This window comes from Macrotis lagotis, chromosome 1 (assembly GCF_037893015.1).
Source record: "Macrotis lagotis isolate mMagLag1 chromosome 1, bilby.v1.9.chrom.fasta, whole genome shotgun sequence".
In the NCBI taxonomy this organism is placed as follows: domain Eukaryota; kingdom Metazoa; phylum Chordata; class Mammalia; order Peramelemorphia; family Peramelidae; genus Macrotis; species Macrotis lagotis.
The window spans coordinates 433,643,593-433,671,235 of NC_133658.1; the positions used below are offsets into that span (position 1 = coordinate 433,643,593).

Genomic DNA, 27,643 nt, shown 5'->3' on the forward strand with positions numbered 1-27,643 from the left:
CTAGATCAAAGAATTTCATTACAGGAAAGGTCCAGATATCTTTGGGGAGATCAAAAAGGAAGAGGCCTCATTTTACATGTGAAAAACTAAAATCTACTTATATTAGATGATTTGCCCAAGATTATTTAGACCAGAAGAATCAGAGGCAGGATTTGAATGTAAATCCTCTGGGTCCAAAGTCAAAGTTCTTTCCATTGAACCATTTAATTTTCTTTCTTTTGGATCAGAGTAGGAAATATAGGCATGGTTCTGACTAATTGCTCCCTGTTCAATATGAAGTTTATAATAGTAGAGACATTCCCTGTATATTAGAGGCATACTGGAAGTTGACTGGAATTATTAGTGGGAGAACTGAATTCAAATCCTGCCTCTGCAATTCATTAACTCTAGATTCCTGGGTAAGGAATTTTACTTCCCTAGTCCTCAATTTTTTCATCTAAAAAATTTAGGAGTTGGGCAGCTAGGTGGTGCAGTGGATAGAGCACCAGCCCTGGAATCAGGAGTACTTGAGTTCAAATCCAGCCTCAGACATTTAATAATTGCCGAGCTGTGTGACCTTGGGCAAGTCACTTAACCCCATTGCCTTAAAATAAGTGTGTATGCGTGTGTGTGTGTGTGTGTGTGTATGTGTGTGTGTGTGTGTGTGTAAATGTAGGAGTCGGCCCAGATTGCCTTGAATGTCTCTTCCAGCTCCAAAGCCTATGATCCTATGGTCTCTCCTATTCAGTTTTCTTTTCTGCAAAAGGAAAATGAGAAAAAGCCTTTCTCCAGAGTAACAGGATTTATTACCAATCACTTGAAAAATCTTCAAAATTGAGAATAATCAGAAATGCTAATTAAAACCAGTCTGAGCTGTTAGTGAGTTTTACTGATTTTTTTTTCTGTCTCTCTTTGTTACAAGAAAAGGTTCTCCAGAAAAGGGAAGAAAGGTTCTATTTAACAGTTAAGATAATGCAAAATTCAGAGATATTAAAAAAAACTGAACCTCAGAGGTTCTTTTCTTTGAAAAGGGAGGGGAGTGGCCTGTGGTATAGGGAGCTTTTCCCTTCTACCAATTTAAGTTAATGATTGTTCTGCAATTTAGAGTCTTAAAGATATTCCAAGAGAATTAAAAGATTAAGTGATTTGCCAAGGTACATACAGAGAGTATGTATCAGAAGGGAAGGGAGAGCTCAGGCATTCCTAAATCTCAGTCCATTTCACTAGCCAGTCCAGCTATAATAAAATCATAGCAACATTAGGTTTAGAGTATTCAAGACCATTGAATCCCATCTTCTATCTTCCAGATGAAGAATGTGATGGCAAAAGAGGTTAAATGACTTGTTTAGGATCACACAGTAGCAAATGCCTGAGGCAACACTGGAACTCATATTATAAATATGATAAAATTCAGTCTTGGAAAGCATACAGGAAAATAGGCATTGCAAATTACTTCTGGTATAGCTGTGCATTGATTTAATCATTTTGGAAAACAAGATGGAATTATACAATAAAAGTTACTGAAATATTCATTCCCTTTGGTCCAACAATCCCTACTTTGGTGGTTTAAAATATATTGAGGTCAAACAAAAGAAAAAAAGAACCCATCTATACAAAAAAGTGTGTATATACATATATATGAAATCATATATATATATATATATATATAAAATATATATTTTCCCCAGTAACACTATTTATAATAACAACAACAGCAACAAATAAGGAGAAAAATGTCTAGAACTATGTTCAGATTGTGGTACATGAATGTATAATGGAATATTATTATACTGTATGGAATGACATACATGAAAAACAAAAAGAAATATGAGAAGGATTATAAGAATTGGTGTAGCGTGAGGGGTATGGAGAATCAGAAGAAAAATAATATTATACACACTGACAAAAACCATGTGAATGAAGATAACATCAAATAACACAAAACTTACATCAAATACCATGGACAGCAACTTCACATCCTTATACTCCAGATCTTGGAGTCTTTGTCATTCCAAATAAATGACAAAGATGCTATTTCATGTACAGTCAATTACAAACATTTATGTGTTCTTTTCCTTAATTGTTTTATGGTGTTCTATGGATATTTTCTTTGGAAATATAGTTATTCCTTCCACATCATGGGGGGTTAGGGGTACAGTGGCCCCATGATCTGGAAAATTTGAGTAAAATTTTTTAGCTTTCCCTTTGAATTGGAGAAGTCTGAATTTTTTTCTCTTTCTTTTATGAGGTGTTAAAAGATATTAAAAAGTATTAAAAGATAAAATATGTTGATGTTATATAATACTATACATTATGCATTTCTGAGGTTTCTAAACTTTTTCTGGAAGTTGTTGGCTTTTCAATATCATCTGTGGCCTTCACAAGACTCCTTAAAAATTGTTTTTTAATTTCCTATGCTTATCTGTTACATATTAAAACTGATGGGGAAAGTCACAACATAGGAGTCTTCTGTTTTCATTCTTGCTCATTGTTTGTCTTGTCTTTGATCCTTATGCACATATTTAAATTCTTACATCTACCAATAAAAAATAAACAAAATAAAATGTCAATAAAATAAAAGGAGGCAGTCAAACTGTATGGTCTCCCAGGTCCCTCACAGCTCAAAAATCACAAGATTCTATTGATTGCTTTCTAAAATTGTCCTGTCTAAATATCTCTGTGTATCTTCTATATCATGAAGTACAATGTTGGGCAAATGAGTTATATATATACCCTTGGGGAATGTCTTTTGATTAATATTTTAAGAATGACCAAATTCAATCTTTACCTAAGAAATCTGCTTTCCTGCTACTCCAAACAATATGATCCCCAAGATGATAATCAACCAATCAATCAATAAGTATTTTTTAAGATTGGTTGCTTTCCTTTGAACTCAAAGAGGACCAAAATGACATCACTAGGTTAGGGTCAAGGTTCAGTGTATATGATTCCTAACTAGTCAGACCAATATGAGCTCAGAAGGCTCTACCTCATGTTGAATATAGTATTCCATATGATCATTTGGAGTAGAGTTGTCTCTGTTACGTGCCTACTATATGACACATACTGTGCTAAATGAGGGGGCTTACAAGAGCAAAAATGAAGGAGGGAAGGAACTAAGCATTTATCTTATGCTTATTATGTTCCAGAATTGGAAATTGGAGGGATGTCCATCAACTGGGAAATGGCTGAACAAGTTATAGTATATGAGTGTTATGGAGTACTATTGTTCTATAAGAAACCATGAAGAACTTTAAAAATTTCTCTTGGATATTTCTTTCCCTTTAATCCTAAATCCTTATATAAGAAATGACTAATCTGTAAACATGTTAAACACATATGTGTATGTACAATATTCACCTGACTGTTCGCTACCAAGAGGAGGGGGTTAGGAAGGGAGGGTGTAAGGAAATTATGTAACTTAAAAATATGCATATGCCTTGGATGAACGATTGAAAAACATTCATAATATGCAATTGGAAAAATAAAATACCATTTAGGAAAAAAAAAGAAACCATGAATAGTTGGACTCTGATATTTGTCCTTCATTCTTAAAGAAGACCATGACACCAGGGTAGGTGATGCCATGATATGTGGGAACACAAGCTATCCTAACAGCCCCGCCACCTGGACAGTCTCAGGAACTGGCATGCCGCCCTGAGAGATAAGGTGCACTGGAGTCCTTGGGAGCTGGTCATTCTACCCCACGGCTGTGTTTTACCACCTCCCCCCAATGTACCCCCTTATCCTGTAATGCAAGATGCTGCATGTACATCCCCCCATTTCATTTTTCTTTGTTCTACCCTGGAAGACCTAAGAGTATATATATGTAGAAGCTAAGCAATAATAAAATTGAGCTGGAGGCATAAGGCAGTGCAGCTTAACTCCTTATTCTCAGCTCCCCTCTAGGAGGGAGGTCATCACTGTTAGGGCCCCAAGGTGAAGCAAGCCACAATAATGACAAGCACATGGACTTGCTTCCAGTGAGAGGTTGCTGTTCTAAGTCACCAGCCTCACTTTCTCTTCTGGAATTATCTGGGTCCAGTGATCAGATATGAATCAGATGACTGGAGATAACCTGGATGTGAGGCAATCAGGGTCCAGTGACCTGCTCAATGTCACACAACTGATAAGTGTCAAATTTCTGAGGCTGGATTTCAATTCCTGTCCTTCTGACTCCAAGGTCAGTGGTTGCAGTGGATAGTGGCTACCTCATTAATTTCTATGACTTTAATTATCATCTCTCTACTTATAATTCTATGTAATACATATATAATATCACATTATATATACATATATATATATATGTAAGTACATTTCTAGGTAGATGGATGGATGGGTGGATGGGGAGAGAGAGAGAGAGAGAGAGAGAGATAAGTAGATAAACTAGGTCCTCAACTCTCCTGAATCCCCATTCTCTGTCACCAATTAACTGCCTCTTGAGAATTGTTAGCTTGCTATTCCATGGGCATCTCAAATTCAAGATGAGCAAAATAGAATTCATTATCTTTTCCTCTAAGCCCTTCTCTATCATAAATGTCTGTTTGAAGGTACTGCTATTTTTCCAGCCACCCAAACTGGTAATCTCGGTGTCTTCTTCAACTCCTCACTCTCCCTGTATCATCCTCTATATCCAAATCACTGCTTCTTTCCCATGCTTTATTCATAAGCTCCTTCACCATTCAACAGTCACTTCCCTAGCTAAAGGTTTCTTCGCCTATCACTTGACTACTACAATAATAATGAGTCTCCTAATTAGTGTTCCTGACTCATCTGGCAAAGACACTCTCCCCATTGCAACTCATCTCTCTTCATAGAGCATCCAAAGTGATTTTCCTAGAACCTAAATCTGATAATATCACCCATTACTAAGTCATCTCAGTGACTCCCTTGCCTCAAGAAACAATATAAATTCCTTTATTTGACACTTTAAGCTCTTCCACAACTTCTTCCCACATACTCTGGAGTCCAACCATACTGTTCAGTTTCTCACATATGACACTCCACTTCTTGATCTTTCTGCCTGAACCATACTCTCTCCTCATCTCTACCTCTGATAATATTTAGCCCTCAATAAGATATGACACCTCTTCAACAAGAAGTCTTTGTCAGAGCAGAGCCAAGATGGCAGAGTAAAGGCAGGAAATCCCAGAAGCTTTCCCCCAAACCATTCCAAATGCCTTTAAATTATGACTCTAGCCAAATGCTAGAGTGGTCTAACCCACAGAAAGACTAAGTGAAACAATTTTCTGGCCCAAGACAACTTGGAAGATCCTCTGAAAGAGTCTGTTCCACTGGGGTTGGAAATGCCATAGCAAAGCCCAGGTTAAGCCAACCTCTGGAGCAAACCAGTTCCATTCATCCAGGAACAGTCCACAGGGCTTCTAGATCCCTGGGGTGCCTGAGTCTCTGGTAACAGGGGCAGTTTCCAAACTTCTAAGCCCAGGACAACTTGGAAGGTCAGTGGGAAAACTCTGCCACACTAGAATAAGTGTGGAGCCCATGCCAGTGCAAGTCTCAGTGCAGCCCCATCCAGGAACCAGAAACAGGTCTAGGGAAACACCCAACAGTTGCTTCCAGAGTTTTTAACCCAAAGACAATAAGGGGGTCAGGGGATATTGTAAAGTTCTCTCTACTATCCCTGGGACAGGACTCTGTTGCTTTGTCCATACTCAGATCCAGGTCGCACTCTGGGGCCCAATACTGTCATAGTGGAGCAAGAACCCTCCTCACAGTTCCAGGGTAGAGGACAGTGCTTATGGTCATCATCCACAGACCAGAACACATGCCAGGAGTAAATGGGAATAAGGAGGAATAAATGGAAGGAAAGACAACTAGCAATATCAACTTTGGGAAAAAATATTGAAGCAACTTATTTGATGAACTTATTTGATCCATCCCAAAGATAGAGCTGATGCAATCTGAGTACAGACTGAAGCACACTTTTTTCCTTTATTTTTTTGAGGTTTCTCTATCTTTGTGGAGTGGGGGAATTATATTTACTTTTACAACATGACCATTGTAATAATGTGAAAACATAAATTTTTTAAGAGAAGTCTTATCATTCCCCAAGCTACTTACATTTTCATCTCTATGGTACCTTCCAACTACTTTGTATATATCAAGGGCAATGAGTAGCGGGCTGGATGTTCAGTGTGTTCAGAGTCAGAAAGATGAGTTAAAATCTGGCCTCAGACACTAACTGATCTTGGACAAGTCACTTGACCTCTTTCTCAATTTCTTCAACTGTACAATAGGAATAATAATCATAACTAGTTTACAGTGCTGTTATAAATGTAAAATGAAATAATATTTGTAAATCATGCATAGTAATTAACACATTGTTGGCACTAAATAATTGCTTGGCTTCTTTATATACATGATTGTCTGACTCATTAGATTACAAGCTCCTTTGAAGACCTTGTTTTTCTTTTTTAAATCACTGTTTCCCTAGCAATTAGCAGTATCAGGAGCACAAGTGCTTAATAAATAGTTTTAGATGGAGGAAGAGAAGAAGGGGAAAATGGATTTTTTTGAAGCTAGGATTTTGGGGGTTGGGGTAAGAGCCTATGACTTCCATCTCTCTCTCCCATAGGGGCAAGCATAAGGCTCTGAATACAGTTGGTGTTCATTCAGTGGTTCCTAAATGGGAAAGTGTGCACACCAAATCCAGGCAGGAATACTATGTGAATGAAACTACAGTTAGAAAAAATTCCAAATGCTTTTGCCTATCATATTATAAGAAGATGCTTGTGACTTAAAAAAAAATCCATTCATGCGATACTTACAAGAGGATTACAGCTTTACAAAGGATGCTGGGCTTTTATTTGATGCTTTCTTTTCTCTCTGCAGCAGCTGGATTGAGGACTCCTGAAGGCTTTGAGTTGAGCCATTTTCTGCTAGGATACAAAGGATTTGCTTGTGACCCACTGCTCCTCATGGAGGAGCTAAAGCAGATTTCTGTTCTCTCCAGTTGGACTGATGATTCTTCTGGACAAATCTGTGTCCATGGACAGCCTTTGGTCATATGGTGAAGACTCTTAAATGAATTTTCAATGCCCATTTCCTGCCTTCCTGGTGCCCTCTCCATGGCCCTGTGCCCTGGTATGTCCCTGTCCTCCTGGTTCTTCCTTGGTTGGGGAAAAAAATGTTTAAAGGTTTCAGAGAATAACAAAATCGTAGATCTGGAAAGGACATTTAATCAAGCATATAGTCTTCAATAAAATTTCCACTCCTGGAAGATTTCCAGTGACAGAGGACTCATTACCTCTCCAAATAGCTCATATTGTTAGGAAATTTGCTAACATTAAGCTTTGGTTTTGTACTGCTTTCTAACTGTCTTGGTTTTTAAGTTCACAATTATGCCATCTACAAGAAGATAGTCATTTTTTTCATAGCCAAAGTTTTTTTCCTTTTTAATTTCGTATTCATGCCTTATTTTAGAAGGTATTGGATGTGTGATCCTGACCATGGTCCTTAACTTTTCAGTGCCCAAGTTCATTCTCAAAGGGAATATGTTGCAGAATATTTGCCAATCTGAATCAGGAAAGGAAAATTCTACCCTCCTCCAACAGTATCATAGGTCCAGACCCTCAAGAAAAGAAAAGAAAAGAAAAGAAAAGAAAAGAAAAGAAAAGAAAAGAAAAGAAAAGAAAAAAGAAAAGGGAAAGGAAAGAAAATTGCTCCCATTTTTAAGACTGCAGAACTAGGATCATAGATCTAAAACTGATAATCATCTAGTCCATCACCTTCTTTTTACAGATGAAGAAACTGAGATTCAAATAGGGGACATGACTTTTCCCAAGTCACCAAAAGAATAAATGAAAGGAATTGCATTCCTGTGGCTACAAGTTTGGTGGTTTTCCTATAGTGCCAGATTATCTCATAAAAATGGTGAATTGGCAGCCCTGTTGTATAATAGACAGTTATGTATACTGTTTTACTGAGAATGTTTCATATTTCTAAATTATATATAACATTAGCTCATGGCTTAGAATATGCATTTTTTATCACAATAAGGAAATATCATTTTAGGTCTATTTGTAACATTTTTAATCTAAATTAATGTTGTCTTTTATTGAAGGCTTTCTCTGAGTCTAATGATATGATCATGTAGTCTTTACTTTTTCTCTTGTTAACATGATTTATTACATTGATTGTGTTCCTGGTATTAAACCTTCCTACATTCTAGTTATAAATCCTACTCTGTCATGATGGATAATTTTTTTATGTACTGCTGTATTCTATTTGTGAGTACTGCATTTAATATTTTACATCAATATTCATTAATGATAAGGTTTCTTTCTTAACCTTGCCTTTGTTCTGTTGAGGGATCAAAACTGTTTTTTTTATTAGCAAAAATTGGGGAGCATTACAAGTTTCCTTTTGTTTGGAAATATTCTATATAATATAGTTCTTTTCCTAAAAAATGGTAGAGGCTATGCTCCTCTTTCCTACTCATCCCCCACAACACACACATTTTCTTTCCTCTAGCTCTGTTATTCTCTGGCATCCCTGACTCCTGACCTTCACATCCCCCATGTCTTTTCATTCATAGAACATTGAGGCTGAAGTGCCATTGTGATGCTTAGGGGAATGAAGGGATTCTGCAGGAGCCTGAACTGCAAGGACAGTTTCTGTTCTTTAATCTGCAGGGTCTTTGGATTAGGTGCAGCGATGTTCCAGAGAGCTACAGCATTAGACCAATTTTATATATCTGCCTCTCAATCTTTTGGGTGGGAGCTCCCATCTTTAGCAAAAAAAAATGGTGATATAAATGCTGTTTCCAGAACAAGCTTGTTCTAAGCAGATGTAGCATGATGGATGAAGGAAGAATTTAACAAGGCCCCTGGGGAAAGCACAGGGTTGTTGTGTGGTCTGCTGATCTGGTATATACACTGTACCCTCAGGATCCACAGGACCTCATCATTTACCATCTTTCACTGGAACCTTCCTGTTGCTTTCTTTTGTGAGAGATTAGACTTGATCAGATGATCAATCAGATGGGCCCAGACAAACATACCCACCATGTTTCTGTCATTGGACACAAAAGTAGAGGAAATAAAGAGAAAAGGAGAGGAGAGATGAGACCACTCTGCAGTATTTGTGCTGGCTTCAAGTTCTTGTTGCTAGATACAACTACCCAGCTTTGGTACTTTTCTCAACAGTATCTGCAGTTTAGAGGCTCAGAGAATAGAGTATTGAATCTGTAGTCAGAAACATCTGAGTTCAAATGTGGCCTCAGATATTCACTAACCCTGGGATGCTGGGCAAATCGCTTATCCCTGTTTGCCTCAGTTCACTCATCTGTAAAATGAACTGGAGAAGGAAACAGTAAAACACTCAAGTACTTTTGCTAAGGAAAACCCCATAGTCCATGGGGTAATGAAGAGTCATATTTGACTGAACAATTTGCTGTCTACCCAGAACAGGAGTATGGACCTGGCTGAGATGCTGTCCTTCCTCTTCCACTTCAGTTTATCTATGCTCAGCAAAGATTACTCTGTGAAGGGTGTGATTGATTCCCTACTCAGTCTCTCCAGGAGTTGAATTGGTATTCCAAAGAAAGAGAAATCCTCCATAATGCTCTCTCCTTCTCTTGGCAATGAATTTATCCTCAGGTGTTACTGATGCTGGAGTGACTTTCATGAACCAGGCTTCATTGTAGAAAGAATATACCAGCTCTATGCTTCCCCTGAATTAGAACTTCAGATGACTCTCATTGCCCTCTGCTCATGGAAGTTCTGTTGATTCCCCAAGAAAGCAGTAGCCCACAGATCACTCAGAAAAGTATGCAAGAGGCCATTGCTAAAATGGTTCCATTGGTCAGCAGATCATCTATTTATTTCTCAGAGTGCATCTAGTTATTCTGGAACAGTTTCAGTATGGCCCCATATGATCACCAATCAGATCTGACTTTGGTAGTAGGAGAGAGATCAGTCTTGGTTCTCTAAGGGTATTGGTATTCAATAGGTCCCTGCCCTAAGTGGACTTTAAGCTACTAATATCATATACCCAGGAGCTGGGTGAACTGGTCTTTAAGGACCTAGCTAAATGATTTATGATGGTGACTCTAGTAGGTCATAGTGATGCTAAGAGGGTTTTAAAAGAGTCAGAAAGGCACAGAAAAAGATTGAGAAAGATTTAAAAAATTGCAGATAAGAAAGATTTAAAGGTTGCAGAGAAGTCTTCAGACCCCAGAAGCAGGAGAGGTCCATTCCCCCCAGAAATAGAAATGATGGAGACATCCCAGAAGCAGCACAGGAGATGCAGTCTGATAGTTTCCGGTATGGAAACTGTATCTCCCCAAAGTATCTGTCAGTGGAGAAATAGGTATATACTTGTTCCGATCTTTACTTTCCAGGTTACTGGACCATAGGACTTACAGGACTTTTTGGATGCTCTAATGTAATATCATTTACATCAGGATCTTTCACAGTTAATACATTTGCAAAGATGATATAAATTCATTAGTGTGGAATTCACTTTGAAATAATTTCATATTTATGTTCAGGGTATCACCAGCCTTCTAGTCACTGAAGTTCATACCTATGTGCAAGTCAACCTTTAACTATTTCCTTTCCCTCTCCTCTAATATGATTTGTTGTCAAGTCTTGTAGATTCTACCTCTTCAACATCTCTCAAATCTGTTTTTTCTTTTGCCCAACTCATGCCATGTAATCCTAATTAAATCTCTCATCATCTCTTCCCTTGACTATTTCAAGAGCTTGCAAAGAGATTCTTCTATAGTCCATCCTCTCTCAAAGCTTAAAAACTATAGCCTAAACCTGATGGCAAAATAGAGCTGTGAGTGGGTCTATTTATTGGGTCTAATGCTTTTTTTTGGAGAACAGTTTTTTAATGTCCTGTGTTATTTTTCCTTGCTATTTTGATAACACATCACACACACACACACACACACAGACACACACAGTTGATGGAGCACCACCTGAAAACCAGAGTGTCTTGTCCTATCTTTGATATGTTGACATGTACCATCAGAAATTTAACCTGGTTGTCACTTAACTTCTCAGTTATCACATCATTCTCTAAAATTATGTTAGAAAAACAAATTTTTATTCATTAAAAACATTAACAATAATGTGAACATTTAAAAAACTAAAAATTACAAAGTACATTGATCCAGATTGGAACAAAGAGTTTCCTTATCCAGGAGTTCCCTCTACCAGAGAAATACAGCTTTCCCTTATATTTTGTCAAATAGACATTGAAAGGAATCTAGAGGTCACTTACTTCAGTGTTATCATTTTATAGTTAAAGAAATTGTTCACCTACAGAAGTGAAATAGTTTGACCAAGGTCTTACAGATAGTCAGGAGCAAAATTTGAACTCAGTTTCTTTGACTCTGAATCCATTACTCTGAATTACATTATGCCACTCATCACAGAATTGTGTGTAATAATCTCTGATCATTTTTTGCCTTTATTGAGATGTTTTGAAGCTGAATGGTAGTGTGGAAAGAATTCAGGATTATAAACTCAAACATAACAGTTTTCACATTTGTAAAAATAAGAGTTGGATTAGATAGCTTCTCTTTTTCTTTCAAACTCTCAATGTAGGAGTCTATAATTTCTTTCCTTTTTCTCATTTAGGTGATTCAATTAGCTCTTTTTTAAAGAAATAGATTTATTAACTATTTACCAATTTCATTAGTCCTGTCAAAAAACTTTTAAGTTTCACCATTTAATTTTTTTCTTACTTTTTAATTGTATTCATCTCTGTTCAGTCCTCTCTTTCTGTGTTTTATTGGTATATGTATGTCTTTGTTCTTCTCCCAGGATTTTTTGGTATTCTTTTTTAAGAGCAGACAACTAAAGTTTCTCTTTCTTACCAACCAAAGCATTCAGTTCAATAATATTGCTTCTGAATTCTACTTTGGCTGCTTCCCATAGATTTTGATGTGCAGTATATTGTAATTATCTTTGATGTAATCTATGATTGTTTTTTTATAATTTCCTCTTTTACTCAGATATTATTTAATAAATCTTTTTTTAGTTTTCATGTGGGCCTACATTTGTATTTGAAAAAGGAAAGGTTATTTGTTTTCTCTGTCCAGCTTTGCCTAAATATCTACTAGAGCTATCTCTGCAATTTGTTATTCATCTTTTCCTTGGATTTATCAAATTCAGATAGTGAGATGTCAAAATCTCCCATGTTATTGATTTTGCTACTTTTTATAAGACTATGAGCTTTTCTGTTTCAAATTTTACTGAGATATTATTATTAAATGCATATATGTACATTATATATATATATATATATATATATATATATATATATATATATACATATAAAACATTTTTCTTCTCCAAAACCCAGAAATGTTTGGAAAGAGCTTAGTTCCTCCTTAGTCTCATCTCCCATCTTATGAGCAACCCCAACTTAATTAAATAATACCACCTAGCTATCTCCTGAGAGATTTATAGGCTAATATCACAATTGGAGAGGTAATGGGAAATCTTTTGACCCATGGAAGATGCTGGCATGTTTTGTGATAAGTGACAGATCATATCAGACTATGAAATTCACTCCCACCTAACTTAGTCTTGGAAACAAGACCCACTTAGAAAATGAGAGGCAGGGTATTTCAAGTTTATGAGGACAGGAAATGTAGTAGAAATTTGGATCAGGATCTTTGTTCAATACCACATAGGGAATGACAGCAGCAATCAAACAAGTTGGTTCAAGATAAGGGAGCTCTAGGCAGCTAGGTGGCACAGTGGATTGAGCACAGGCGTTGGTGTCGGGAGGACTTGAGTTCAAATCCGACCTCAGACACTTAATAATTACCTAGCTGTGTGGCTTTGGGCAAGCCACTTAACCCCATTGCCTTGCAAAAACCTAAAAAAAAAGATAAGGGAGCTCAGGAATATCTCCCTCAGGTATAGAATGGGTCTACAAGGGAAGGCTGTCCATAAGAAGTGGCTCTGCATAGCAGCAAGTACTAACTGCTAAATTCTTTAGAAAACTTTGGAAAAAATGACAAAAGATTCTTCCTTCAGAGTGGCAAAAAGATTTGTGCTTTACCTAATAAGCAAAACATGATGGGCAACAATGATGGAGAGTCAGTACTTAGCTTTCTCATTCTGTCTGCTGCATCTGATAATGATAATCACCACTTTCTCCACCTGAAGCTTCTTTTCTTTCTAGAATGTTGCAACACTCTCCTCTCCTGATTCACTTCCTACTTGTTGAACTGCTCCTTCTTAGTCTCTTTTGTTGGTTTATCATTTGAACCATGTCCCCTATTTATAGGGCTCCCCAAGGTCCTATCCTAGGTCTTCTTTCTATACTCTCCCTTTCTTAGCAATTTCATCAACTTCCATGAGTTTAATGATTTTTCTATATGTAGGTGCCTTACAGACCTCTATATTCACTCCCAGGTTCTTCCCTGAACTACCATCAGCTCATTTGAAATTGAACATTTCAAAATATATGTCTTCATCTCAGCTCAACATGTCCAAAGCTTAACTCTTTATTTTTCCTACCAAATTTCCCTATTTCTATTGAAAATACCACCATTCTTCTGGTCTCCCAATTTTTTGATAGTCTTAAACTCTCCATTCTCCCTTAACTCATAGATATGATCTGTTGCCAAATCTCATAATTTCTACCTCTGTAAAATTTCTCAAACTTTATACCTTCTCAGTACATAAACAGTAAACCTCTTGCATAATTTTTTGAGATTGAGTCTTCTTATTTCATCCAGGCTGGACAAGTAGTAAACACTCGTGGACCTTATACCACTGATGATCATCATGGAAGTTTTGACCCACTCTGCTTCCATCCTGGGTTGTTTATGTCTTTGTTACTTAGCCAAGTAGCCCCCCCCCCCCAGATTCCAGGGACTCACTACAATTGTGCTGGACTTAATGTGGACACTTGATCAGTTTTAACCTTACTAGCTTAGAAGTCTCAGTGGATTGATATGTCTCCCTTTGCAGGTATTAAAGATAGGCACCACCATTCCCCCTAATTTACATTTTGTTAACTGTTCTCATTGACTCATATCTCTCCACTCCAATCTATCCTCCAGACTACTGCTAAAATGAGTTTCTTTAAGCAAAGAACTGACCATGTCACTCTTCTACTCAATGAACTCTAATATCTCCCTGTCTCAAAAATAAAATCAAATCTCTATTTAACTTTTAAAGTATGTAATAACCTAGTTTCAATATATCTTTCTCTAGCCTTCTTGCACATCTCTACCCCTTCCACATTCTGAATTCCTGGAAATTGTCCTTCTCCTCTGCTCTTCACACACACACAGCTCTGCTTCTCTTTTCTGAGCCTAGAATGACTATCCCCTATGTTTGGAATAAGCTTTCCCCTCACTTTGCCTGGTAGAATACCACTCTCACTTCAAAAATGAAAGTCAAGCAAGCATAATGTACTAAATGAAGACTTCCTTGGTCCTCCTTTATTTAAAGTTTTTTTTGGTTTGTATTTATTGTCTATATATTTATTCTTTATATACTTGTATGTGTATTTATCTCCTCCATTAGAATATAGACTCCTTGATTGGAGAGATTCTTTCATTGACAGTATTTTTATCCCAAATGTCTAGCATAGGGACTGGTCCATAGAAGTCTCTTAATACATTCTTGTTGCTTGATTGAAGGAATGATCATCAGTGCAACATGCTGAGGCTTTGGAAAGACTCAAAAATATGCAAACTAAGAATCTGCATAAGTGACAAAACCTACTAAGGATTGTAACTTTATTTTTCATGGACTCAATTTGCTTTCTTCCATCTATAAAAGTCTCATTTTCTCCTCCAGAAGTGACTAGATATGAGTCAGTATTCCTGGAGATGGCCCTGGATGTGAGGCAATCAGGGTTAGGTGACTTACTCAAGGTCACAGCTAGTAAGTGGCAAGTACCTAAGGTCAGATTTGATATCAAGTCCTCCTGACTCCCTTGCCAGTGCTTTATTCACTGTGCCACCCAGTTTTCCTGGTGCAGTGATTAAAGCACTGACCAGGAAAGCAGGAGAACCCGAGTTCAAATATGACCTCAGACATTTGACATTTATTAGCTGTGTGACCTTGGGCAAATAACTTAATCTTGATTGCCTCACATCCAGGGCCATCTCCAGTCATCCTGATTCATATCTGGCCACTGAACCTAGATGGTTCTAGAGAAAAAAGTGAGTCTGGTGACTTAGCACAGCCCCTGTCTCTCAAATTCAATTAATGTGCTTACCATAACATCACCATCCTGCTCTATTTATTAGCTATATGACTCAGTGCAAGTCACTTAACACTATGTGCCTTAGAACGTCATCTCTATAAAGAGATGGAGAAGGAAATGACAAAACAATATCTTTTCCAAGAAAACCCCAAATGAAGTCATAAAGAGTCAGACTCTAAATGAACAACAAAGACTGTGAAATGACTACAGCTGTCTGAATGGGGCAAGGATTTAGAAAAGAGGAAACCCTCTAGCATAAACTCAGACCCAATGCATCTTTTCAGAGTCTCTATCACAAGTGTTACACATATTTGAATCTAAAGCAGATAGATGGGACAGTGGGTTAAACACAGGATCTTGACTTCAAAAGAGCAAACTTCAAATTCAGTTTCAGATGCTAGCTATATGACCTTGGGCAAGTCACTTAACCTTGATTTACTTCAGTTTCCTCAACTATAAAATAAAGATAATAATAGCACCTTATTTCTCAAGGCTGTTGTGAGAATCAAATGAGATGTCTGGCACTTACTACTCATCAATTAATAAACATTTATTAAGTGTCTACTATGTACCAAATACTACCAAACACTGGGAAGACAAAAAAAAGCAAAAAAAAAAAAAAAGATGGTCTCTCACTCAAAGGGTTTCCAATCAAATTGAATATTCTTAGTTTAATACAATATTCACATTTATCTCTCTAAATATTGTATGACCTGAATTGAGTACAATCCTGATTTTTCTTTTTTATAATTTAGTGATAATATTATACGTTATTCTTTTTTGGTAAATAGTATTTTTTTCCAATTACATATAATGATAGTTTTCAAGATTTATTTTCTATAACATTTTGAGGGCCAATTTTTTCTCCCCTTTCCCACCCTCCTCAAGACAGAAAGCAATTTAATATAGGTTATACGTGTGCAAACATATTGAACATATTTTACATTAGTCCTATTGCAAAAAAAATTCAGAACAAAAGCAAAAAAAAATGAAAATAGTATGCTTGAATCAGACTCTTTCTCTGATTGTGGATGGCATTTTCCATTAATCTTTTGAAATTGTCTTTGACTCCCAAATGAAGTCAGATCTAAATAATTGGAAATTTTCAAATGCTCATGGTTAGGTCAAACTAATATAATAAAAATGACAATTCTACCCAAATTAAATTACTTATTCAGTGCCATACCAATAAAACTATCAAATAACTACTTTACTGAGCTAGAAAAAAATAGTAACAAAATTCATCTGGAGCAACAAAAGGTCAAGAATAGCAAGGGAACTGATGAAAAAAATCCAAGGAAGGTAGCCTAGCTCTACCAGATCTAAAACTATACTAGAAAGAGGCAGTCATCAAACCTGCTTGGTACTGGTTAAGAAAGTAGTGGATCAGTGGATTAGGATAGATTCAAAAGAAACTGCAGTAAATGACTACAGCAATCTACTATTTTACAAACCCAAAGACATCTGCTTCCAGGATAAGAACTCATTATTTGACAATAATTGTTGGAAAAACTGGAAAATAGTATGGCAAAATCTAGGCATAGATCCACATCTCCCACCCTATACCAAAATAAGGTCAAAATGGGTACAGGATTCAGACATAAAGAGCAATATTATGGTATTATGGTGTATATATATATATATATATATATATATATATATATATATATATATATGTATGTATGTATATATATGTATATGTATGTGTGTGTGTATATATATATATAAAATTATAAAAGTCCAAAATATACTCTATGGAAAAGGAATAAAATTATGACCAAACAAGAATTAAGAACACATTATATACTGCAAAATAAATGGTTTTGACTATATTAAATTTAAAGTTTTTGCATTAATAAAATCAATGCTGCCAAATTAGAAGAAAAGCAAAAAGCTGGGAAACAATCTTTGCAACCAGAAGTTCTGATAAAGGTCTCATTTCTAAAATATATAGAGAATTGCATCAAATTTATAAGGTCACAAGTCATTCTTCAATTGGTAAATGGTCAAAGCATATGAACAGATAGTTTTCAAATGAAGAAATTAAAGCTATATATAATCATATGAAAAAATGATCCAAATCACTACTGATTCAAGAAATGTAAATTAAAACAACAATGAGCTGTCACCTCACACCTATTAGATTAGCCCAAATGAGAAAAAGGGAAGATGTTGGAGAGGATGTGGGAGGAATGGGACATTGATTCAGTGGTGATAGAGTTGTGAATGGATCCAACCTTTCTGGAGAGCAATATGGAACTATGCCCTAAAAGCAATAAAATTGTTAAAAGCCTTTGAGCAATTCCAATTCTAGGACCACAACCAGAAGAAATTGCCAAAAATAGGAAAAGTCCTACATGTTCCAAAATATTCAAGGCAGCCCTTTTTGAAGTGGCAAAAAATTGGAAATTGAGGGGATGCCCATCAATTGGGGAATGGCTAAACAAATTATGGTACATGAATGCTATGGAATGCTATTGTTCTATAAGAAACAATAACTGTCAGACTCTAGAGAAACATGAAATGACTTACAGGATCTGATGCTGAGTGAAGGGAGAATAATGTTCACATCAACAACATTATGAGATGAACAACCTTGATGGAAACAACTCCTATCGACAGTCCAGAGAGCTAGGACAACTGTATTAGACTGATAATTTAGTCCTGGATAATTATTAAAGAACAAGTGAAATTACTAAAGCCCAAGAGAGTTTAAACATTAAAAGAAACACAAAATAAATCAAGGCATTCTCAAATAGATAAGTGGCATTTTTTAAGAAAAGTCTTTTGAACTACATTATCCCTAACCAGAGGAAGAGGACCTTTTGTTGCTCCAGAGAAAGAAAAACAAAACAAAACACACAGAGAAAAAAAAACACCCCTACCGAATCTGATGAACACTTTATAAAAATTACCTCTTATGTATTTTTCCCCTTAATCCTAATTCCTCATGCCAAAAATTACTCATTTGTAAATATGTTTGACACAATATGTATGTAAAATGTTAACCTGAATGTTCCCTACTGAAGGGAAAGAGGTGGGAAGGAAGAGTGGAGGGAAATTTTGTAACTTGAAAATATGCATGTACAAATGGATGAAAATTTAAAAAAGAAATAAACAAAGAAAAGAAAGGGGAAAAAAAGAAATTGTTTTTGATTAGGGTAGCTAGATGTCATGGTGGATAGAGCACCAGCCCTGAAGACAGGAGGACCTGAGCTCAAATCTGACCTCAGACACTTACTAAATGCCTAGCTGTGTGACCTTGGGCAAGAAACTTAACCCCATTGCCTTAAACAAAATAAAAATTTTAAAAAGAAATTATCTTTGATAACTATATTGCTGAGAAGATCTAAGTCCATATAATCAATCATCACATAGTGCTGCCGTTACTCCTGTTTCTGCTCACATGTAAGTCTTCCAGGTTTTCCTGAAATCTGCCTGCTCATCATTTCTTCTAGCACAGTAGTATAACATTACATTCATATATCATAACTTGTTTAGCCATTCTTCAATGATTGGACATCTCCTCAATTTTCAATTCTTTGCTACCACAAAAATGAATCAATTTTATATATTTTATGCCATTCTTACAAGGATATAAATAAAACAAAGTTGAACATTTCTCCAGGTCTATTGTTGGATTTTTGAAAGTTTTCTCTTTATTCCAAAAATTCATTTATTTCATCAGTTTGTTTTTCAACTTAACTTGCATTGTTTGCATTTTATTTTCTGCTGCATTTAATGTGTTTGCTATTGGTTTCCTCACTTGATTTTTTTAAAGGCTTTTAAAAAATGTATCCATTAAAAAATTTATCCATGGGGCGGCTAGGTAGAGTAGTAGATAAAGTACCCGCCCTGGAGTCAGGAGTACCTGGGTTCAAATCCGGTCTCAGACACTTAATAATTACCTAGCTGTGTGGCCTTGGACAAGCCACTTAACCCCGTTTGCCTTGCAAAAACTTAAAAAAAAATTTATCCATATTTATTTATTTATTTTATTCCCTCCTTCCTTTTATTCCATTCCTTCCAAAGGGCAATTTGGAAGGATACTGAGATGTTGAATGGTTTTTTTAAATATCTTTTTAATATCACAGTTCAAAACCTCCTCATGATTTACTAGCTAAGTAACTGGGAAAGTTTTTTAATCTCTCAGCATCTCCAGTCAATTCTCTAGGATTTCTCCATGCCTCAATCAATGAATCATTTGGCCTCTGCATACTCCCTTCCTGTACTTTTTATCTTAACTCTAGCCTGCATTCCTGCCTTGACCACATATAAATATATGTATATATACATATATTTATATGTCTATGTGCATATATATTATTTATATATACACCCATATCTTGTGATCTCCTTACTATTGTTGCATCATGACTATTTTCTTTAAAAGTGCCATTTATCACTTCCAGCCAAGATGGCAGAGAGAAGACAGGCACAGTTCTAAAGTCTCCTAATCTTTTCCCCATCTATCATATGAAACAAACCTCTTAAAAGCAATCCGACCCAGCTTTCTCTCACTCCAGCGGCCGGGAGCCGGGCCGGGCGGGCCGGGGCGAGCACCGTGGACCAGGCACGGCGCACCAGGCACCGGGGCCTCCATGGGAGCCCCCGGAGGCGGGGCGCGCTGAGGCCTGGGACCCCCGGGGGGCGCCTTGGCGCAGGTGAGGAGTCGCAGTCCACCCGAGGCCTGGCCATGGCGCACCTGAGGGACTTCGTGAACCAGCACTCACGGGTGGACCCCGAGGAGCTCTTCACCAAGCTTGAGAGGATCGGGAAGGGCTCCTTTGGCAGGTGTACAAGGGCATCGACAACCGCACCAAGGAGGTGGTGGCCATCAAGATCATCGACCTAGAAGAGGCCGAGGACGAGATCAAGGACATCCAGCAGGAGATCACAGTCCTCAGCCAGTGCAACAGTCCCTACATCACCCACTATTATGGCTCCTACCTGAAGAGCACCAAGCTGTGGATTATCATGGAGTACTTGGGTGGTGGATCTGCCTTGGACCTGCTGAAGCCGGGGCCTTTGGAGGAGACCTACATTGCCACAACCCTGCGCGAGATCCTCAAGGGTTTGGATTACCTTCATTTTGAAAGGAAGATCCACCGAGACATTAAAGCCGCTAACGTGCTGCTCTCTGAGCAAGGCGATGTGAAGCTGGCTGACTTTGGGGTGGCCGGGCAGCTCACGGACACTCAGATCAAGAGGAACACTTTTGTGGGGACCCCTTTCTGGATGGCGCCAGAAGTCATCAAGCAGTCTGCATATGACTTCAAAGCGGATATTTGGTCCCTGGGAATTACAGCCATTGAGCTGGACAAGGGAGAGCCTCCCAACTCATACCTTCACCCCATGAGGGTTCTGTTTCTGATCCCCAAAAACAACCCTCCCACCCTGGAGGGACACCACAGCAAGCCCTTCAAGGAGTTTGTGGAAGCTTGTCTCAACAAGGACCCCCGCTTTAGACCCGCAGCCAGGGAACTGCTCAAGCACAAGTTCATCACTCGCTACACCAAGAAAACCTCCTTCCTCACAGAGCTGATTGACTGCTACAAGCGCTGGAAGTTGGAGGGTCGGGGCGAAGATTCCAGCTCTGAGGATTCTGACATTGATGGAGATGCAGAGGATGGTGACCAGGGCCCCATCTGGACATTCCCCCCCAACCATTCTCCCGAGCCCCCACAGTAAACTGCACAAAGGCATGGCCCTGTAGGTCTCCCAGAAGCCAGCAGAGCCCATCAAACGGCAGCCACGGTCCCAGTGCCTCACCACCCTCGTTCGGCCAGTCTTCGGAGAGCTCAAAGAGAAGCACAAGCAGACTGGAGGGAACGTGGGTGCCAAGGAGGAGCTGGAGAATGCTTTCAGCCTGGCTGAGGAGTCTTGCCCCGGCATTTCCGACAGACTTATAGCACATCTGGTGGACGGTGTCCAGAGGTTCTCCCATAGCAGGAACCACTTGACCTCGGCACGCTGACTGGCTCGGGGAAGGAGGCCTGTGATGGGCCTTTTCCCCCCCTTTCTGAGAACTGACCTCATACCCCTGTGCTCTGCCTCTGGGGACCCCACGGCTGGCTCTGGAACCAGTTGGTGGAGAGACATTGTTGTCGTGTCATCGTCATTGTTGTTATTCCCGTTCTAATCAAAGCTCGTGAAAGGCCAGATGACGCCAGCACCTCCCTGCGGCTGGGCATGGCTCCCCCTTCCAGCCCCCGGTCTCTGATGTTCTAGAGAAAGGTGGGGACTCTTGCCCCAACCCGGGGTTTGCTGCTCTACATTTGTGGCGACAGGAAGGGGGTCAGGGGCAGCCCTGTTTGCTCCCTCGGTTGGGGATGCACAAGTTAGGGAGCCCCCTTCCCCCAGACCTCCTGTGGGGGTGCAGACCTTGTCTTGTTTGTGATGATAGTAGATGCCTTTGTGGTATTTAATCAGACCCCTCGTCTTCTTCCTCTGCATGCCAGAATCACCCCAAAAGGGGATTTTGGTGGGGGGTTTTTTTGGTTAAAAAACTAGAACCTTCACTTGTTTCCTTCAGTATTCGAAGATAAAGATTTTGGTTTTCAAAGAGCATTGAAAGGGATCGGCTACTTTCAATAAAGAAATGACCTGAAAAAAAGAAAAGAAAAAAGAAATCCGACCCACAAAATCCAGAAAGAAAAGCCAGGAGAAAGAACATCTACCTCAGAATTTGTCTCTGGCAGCAGCATTGGCTGAATTCGGCGGGGGGGGGGGGGGGGGGGGGGGGGGGGGGGGGGGAGTCTGGGCTCAGAGGGAAGATCAGGCCCGATCAACCAGATTAGCAGCTGAATTGGAGCCGGGAGTCTGAGGGCCTGAGAGCCAGACCTGCTGGGTCAGTGGTGGGGCTAGACAGCAGGGGTTTGAGTCAACTCGGGAGTAGAGGCACTGGTGTTGGCACTGTCCCCCGGGAGCTTGCAGACAGGTCTAGGGGGAGAGCTCCAGTGCAGGAGAGCAGGGGACATCATCCCTGAGCTCCTCTGGTCTAAGGTCAGAGTCCCATTACAGCTCAGACCTCTTCCCTGAACAAACAATTGCAAACTAATTCTGCCTCAGGCCCAGGTGTATGAGCAGAAGAACCAGCCCTGCTGATGAATGACCTCAGGCCAGGGTAAAGAGCACCATTGATTGAAGACAAAAGAATTCAATAGCTCCAACTCCTCCCTTCAAGCAAAGGGACAAGGCTTCAATCAAGGTCACAGACACTCCAGAGAAAGCAACCAACACCTCCTACTGGCCAGCCAGAGAAATTGCACTCAGTGAATAAAGCCTTTAGCGATCCCAAGCCCCTGTGAACCAGCCCCTCCCCAACTCAAGGTCTTAGCAAAATGTAGAAGGGTCAGTGGAAAGGTGGATCCATAGAAAAATTCTTGGAATGAAAAGACCCTAACTCATAGAAACCTAGAACCTCTGAGGAGAATACAATCTGGTCTTCAGCACAGAAAGACTTCCTTGAAGAAATAAGGAAGGAGCTTAAAAATTTGGGAGAGACAATTAATACCTTGCAACAAAAAAACAAAACCTTAGAAAGTACAATTGGACAAATACAAAAGGAGAATAAATCTCTCAGATCCTCAATTGGACAAATACAAAATGAGAATAATTCTCTCAGATCCTCAATTGGGCAAATGAAAAAAGAAAATAATTCTCTCAAAACATCAATTGGTCAAATGGAAAGCTCTTTCAAAAGTAGAATTGACCAATTGGAAAAGGAGTTGCAAAAGGTTAATGAAGAAAACTCCTCCCCCTAAAAAAAGAATGGAGTCTGAAGAAACTAATGACTCCATGAAACAGCAAGAGTCAGTTAAAAAAATAAAAAAATAGAAAAAATAGAAGAAAATGTAAAATACTTCATCAACAAAACCAATGACCTCGAGAATAGATCGAGAAGGGGCAACCTGAAAATTATAGGACTTCTTAAAAACATTGAAGAGAAAAAAAGCCTGGACTTAATATTACAGGATCTAGTGATGGAAAGCTGCCCTGATATCATGGAATTTAGGGCAAAGTAGTTATTGAAAGAGTACATCGATCCCCACCAGAAAAAGATCCTAAAATGAAAACACCAAGGAATGTTGTGGCCAAACTCCAGAACTACCAGATAGAAGAGAAAATCCTGCAAGTAGCCAGAAAGAAACAATTTAAATATCAAGGAGCCATGGTAAGGATCACACAGGAACTGGCTGCATCAACATTAAGGGATCAAAGGGCCTGGAACAAGATATTTCGAAGAGCAAGGGAGCTTGGAATGCAGTGAAGAATCTACTTTCCCACAAAGCTGAGCCTTCTCTTCCAGGGAAAAAGATGGACATTTAACGAAATGGAAGAATTCCAAAAAATTCTGATGAAAAGAGCAGAGCTAAACAGAAAATTTGGACATCAAACAGGAGGTTCAGGAGACACATGAAAAAGTAAAAAAAAAAAGGGGGGCCGTGAAAGGAAAAAATGCTACCCAATAAGTTGAAACTGGTTGCATCCCAGCATGGGGATAAAAATTCTCATAAATCTTGAGAATTTTAACTCTAACAGAGAGAATATACCTAGACAGAAATGATGGACATTCATGACCTATCCATGAGACTGCTATCTAAAGAGATGTAACTGACTTTAACCCCACTTGGGAGACTTTAACCCCACTTGGGAGAAAGACTCTAATAACTCTCAGGAATTTTGACTCTATTCAATAGAATATACTGAACTAGAAGGGTCAGACACTCAGAATTTTCTATGACTTAGAAAGAATGATCTAAAAAACACTGCCTCCTTAAAAAGGGGGACAGGAAAGAGACGGGAGAAGGGAGGGGATTGAATGGGGTAAATCTCATTAAACTAAGAGGTACAAAAAACCTATGGTAATAGAGGGGAAGAAGGGAACAGATGAGAAACACCTGAATCTTCTTCTCATCAGACTTGGCTTAAAGTCAACCTACACATACTCATTAAATTATAAAACATCTAACCTTTCAAGGATTAAAAGGGGAAAAGGGGAGGGGGAATGGAGAAAGGGAAGGGGAGTGGGGGGAAAAAGGGAAATAACAAAAGGAAGGGAAGGGAAAAGGGAAAAAGGGAAAGGAGAAAGAAAGGGGAGAGGGTGATATAGGAGGGTAAACACACTAAAACGGGTGGTATTCAGAAATAAAATACTGGGGAATATGGATAAGGGGGGAAGGGGGAAAAATACAAACAGAGGGAAGATAGCAGGGAAGGCAATAAAGAATTAGTAATCATAACCTTGAATGTGAATGGGATGAACTCTCCCTTAAAATGTAAGCAAATAGCAGAGTGGATTAAAAGCCAGAATCCTATAATATGCTGCTTACAAGAAACTAATTTGAAGCAGAGAGATACATATAGAGTAAAGGTAAAAGGTTGGAGCAAAATATATTTTGCTTCAGCTGAAGTTAAAAAAAGCAGGGGTAGCAATCCTTATCTCAGACAAAGCAGCAGCAAAAATAGATAGCATGAAAAGAGGTAAGGAAAGAAACTTTATCCTCCTAAAAGGTACCATAGACAATAAAGTCATTTCAATACTGAATATATATGCACCTAGTGGGACAGCACCCAAATTCTTAGAGGAGAAGCTGAAAGATCTATAGGAAGACATAGACAGCAAAACTCTACTAGTGGGAGAGCTCAACCTACCACTCTCAGATCTAGATAAATCGAATCATAAAATAAACAAGAAAGAAGTTAAGGAGGTAAATAGATTGTTAGAAAAATTAGATATGGTATATTTATGGAGGAAACTGAATGGGGATAGAAAGGAATATACCTTTTTCTCTGCATGGAACTTATACAAAAATTGACCATGTACTAGGACATAAAAACCTAATGATCAACTGCAGAAAGGCAGAAATGGTGAATACATCTTTCTCAGATCACAATGCAATAAAAGTCATATGCAATACTGGGCCAAGGAGATATGGACCCAGAACAAATTGGAAACTGAATAACCTCATTTTAAAAAATGAGTGGACCAAAACGCAAATTATAGAAAGAATTAATCATTTTATCCTAGATAATGAAAATAAATAAACAACATACCAAAACCTATGGGATTCATTCAAAGTGACTCTCAGGGGATATATTATAGCTCTAAATGCTTACTTGAATAAATTGGAGAAAGAGGAAATCAATGAACTAAACATGCAACTAAAAAAATTAGAGAAAGAGCAAATCAAAAATACCCAATTAAATACCAAATTAGAAATTCTAAAAATTAAAGGAGAAATTAATAAAATCGAAAGCAAAAAAAACTATTGAATTAATAAATAAAACCAAAAGTTGGTACTATGAAAAAAAGTAATAAAATTGATAAACCTCTGGTCAATTTGATTTAAAAAAAAGAAAGAAGAAAACCAAATTGCTAGTATCATAAATGAAAAAGGTGAACTCACCACCAATGAGGAGGAAATTAAAGTAATAATTCAAAATTATTTTGCCCAACTCTATGCCAATAAATTTGATAATCTAAGTGAAATGGATGAATATTTACAAAAAATATATGTTGCCCAGGTTAAATGAAGAAGAGATTAAATACCTAAACAACCCTATCTCAGAAAAAGAAATTCAACAAGCCATCATTGAACTCCCTAAAAAAAATCTCCAGGGCCTGATGGATTCACAAATGAATTCTACCAAACATTTAAGGAACAATTGGTTCCAATTCTATATAAACTCTTTGGAAAAATAGGGAAAGATGGAACTCTGCCTAACTCTTTCTATGAAACCAATATGGTGCTGTTACCTAAACCAGGAAGAGCTAAAACAGAGAAAGAAAATTATAGACCATAGACCTATTTCCCTGATGAATATAGATGCAAAAATCTTAAATAAAATCTTAGCAAAATGATTACAACAAGTTATCACCAGGATAATACATTATGATCAAGTAGGATTTATTCCAGGAATGCAGGGTTGGTTCAATATTAGGAAAACTGTTAGTATACTCAATTATATCAACAACAAATCTATAAGAAATCATATGATCATATCAATAGATGCTGAAAAAAGCTTTTGACAAAATACAGCATCCATTCCTATTAAAAACACTAGAGAGTAGAGGAATAAATGGACTGTTCCTTAAAATAATTAGTAGTATCTATCTGAAACCATCAACAAGCATTATATTCAATGGGGAGAGGCTAGAGGCATTCCCAAAAAGATCAGGGGTGAAACAAGGGTGCCCATTATCACCACTACTATTCAATATTGTATTAGAAATGTTAGCATCAACAATTAGAAAAGAAAAAAAATTGAAGGAATTAGAATTCGAAAGGAAGAGACAAAACTCTCACTCTTTGCAGATGACATGATGGTCTACCTAGAGAATGCCAAGAAATCATCCAAAAAAAACTACTGGAAACAATTAGCAATTTTAGCAAAGTTGCGGGTTTTAAAATAAACCCTCATAAATCTTCAACTTTTCTATATATGCCTAGCAAGATACAGCAGGAAGAGCTAGAAAGAGAAATCCCATTCAAAGTAACCTCAGACAATATAAAATACTTGGGAGTCTATTTGCCAAGACAGACTCAGAATTTTTTTGAAAACAATTATAAAATACTTCTCACACAATTAAATCAGTTTTAAATAACTGGGCAAATATCAACTGCTAATAGATAGGTAGAGCTAATATAATAAAAATGGCAATTCTACCACAACTATACTATCTGTGTAATGCCCTACCAATCAAAATTCCAAAAAATTACTTTAATGAGTTAGTAAAAATTGGAAGTAAATTCATATGGAGAAATAAAAAGTCAAAAATTGCCAGGAGCTTAATGAAAAATAGTGCAAAAGAAGGTTGCTTAACCCTACCAGATATAAAATTATATTATAAAGCATCAGTCATCAAAACTGTTTGGTATTGGCTAAGAAATAGAGTGGTGGACCAGTGCAATAGACTAGCTGTAAAAGCAGGAGATGATTATGGTAATCTGCTGTTTGATAAACCCAAAGAGTCCAGCCATTGGGATAAAAACTCCCTCTTTGATAAAAACTGATGGGATAATTGGAAGTTAGTATGGAATAAACTTAGATTAGACCAACACCTAACACCCTTTACCAAGATGAGATCCAAATGGTTACAGGACTTAGACATAAAAAACAATATTATAAGCCAATTAGAAGATCAAGGACTAGATTACCTGTCAGATCTATGGAAAGGGGAGCAGTTTATGACTAAGGAAGACTTGGAGAACATCATCAAAAAACAATTAGATGATTTCGATTACATTAAATTAAAAAGCTTTTGCACAGATAAAACCATTGTAACCAAGATCAAAAGAAATGTAGTAAATTGGGAAACAATTTTTTACAACTAATGATTCTGACAAAGGACTCATTTCTAAAATATAGAGAACTGAGTCATATTTTTAAAACAAAAAGCCATTCCCCAATTTACAAATGGTCAAAGGATATGCAAAGGCAATTT

At 37.9% G+C, this 27,643-nt stretch overlaps 2 pseudogenes; both read left to right on the top strand.

Moving 5' to 3' along the window:
* Positions 1-8,969: 8,969 nt before the first annotated feature.
* On the top strand, positions 8,970-10,126 carry LOC141504338 (general transcription factor IIH subunit 4 pseudogene; annotated as a pseudogene).
* Positions 10,127-19,888: 9,762 nt separating this feature from the next.
* On the top strand, positions 19,889-21,665 carry LOC141518834 (serine/threonine-protein kinase 25 pseudogene; annotated as a pseudogene).
* The last annotated feature ends 5,978 nt before the right edge of the window (positions 21,666-27,643 follow it).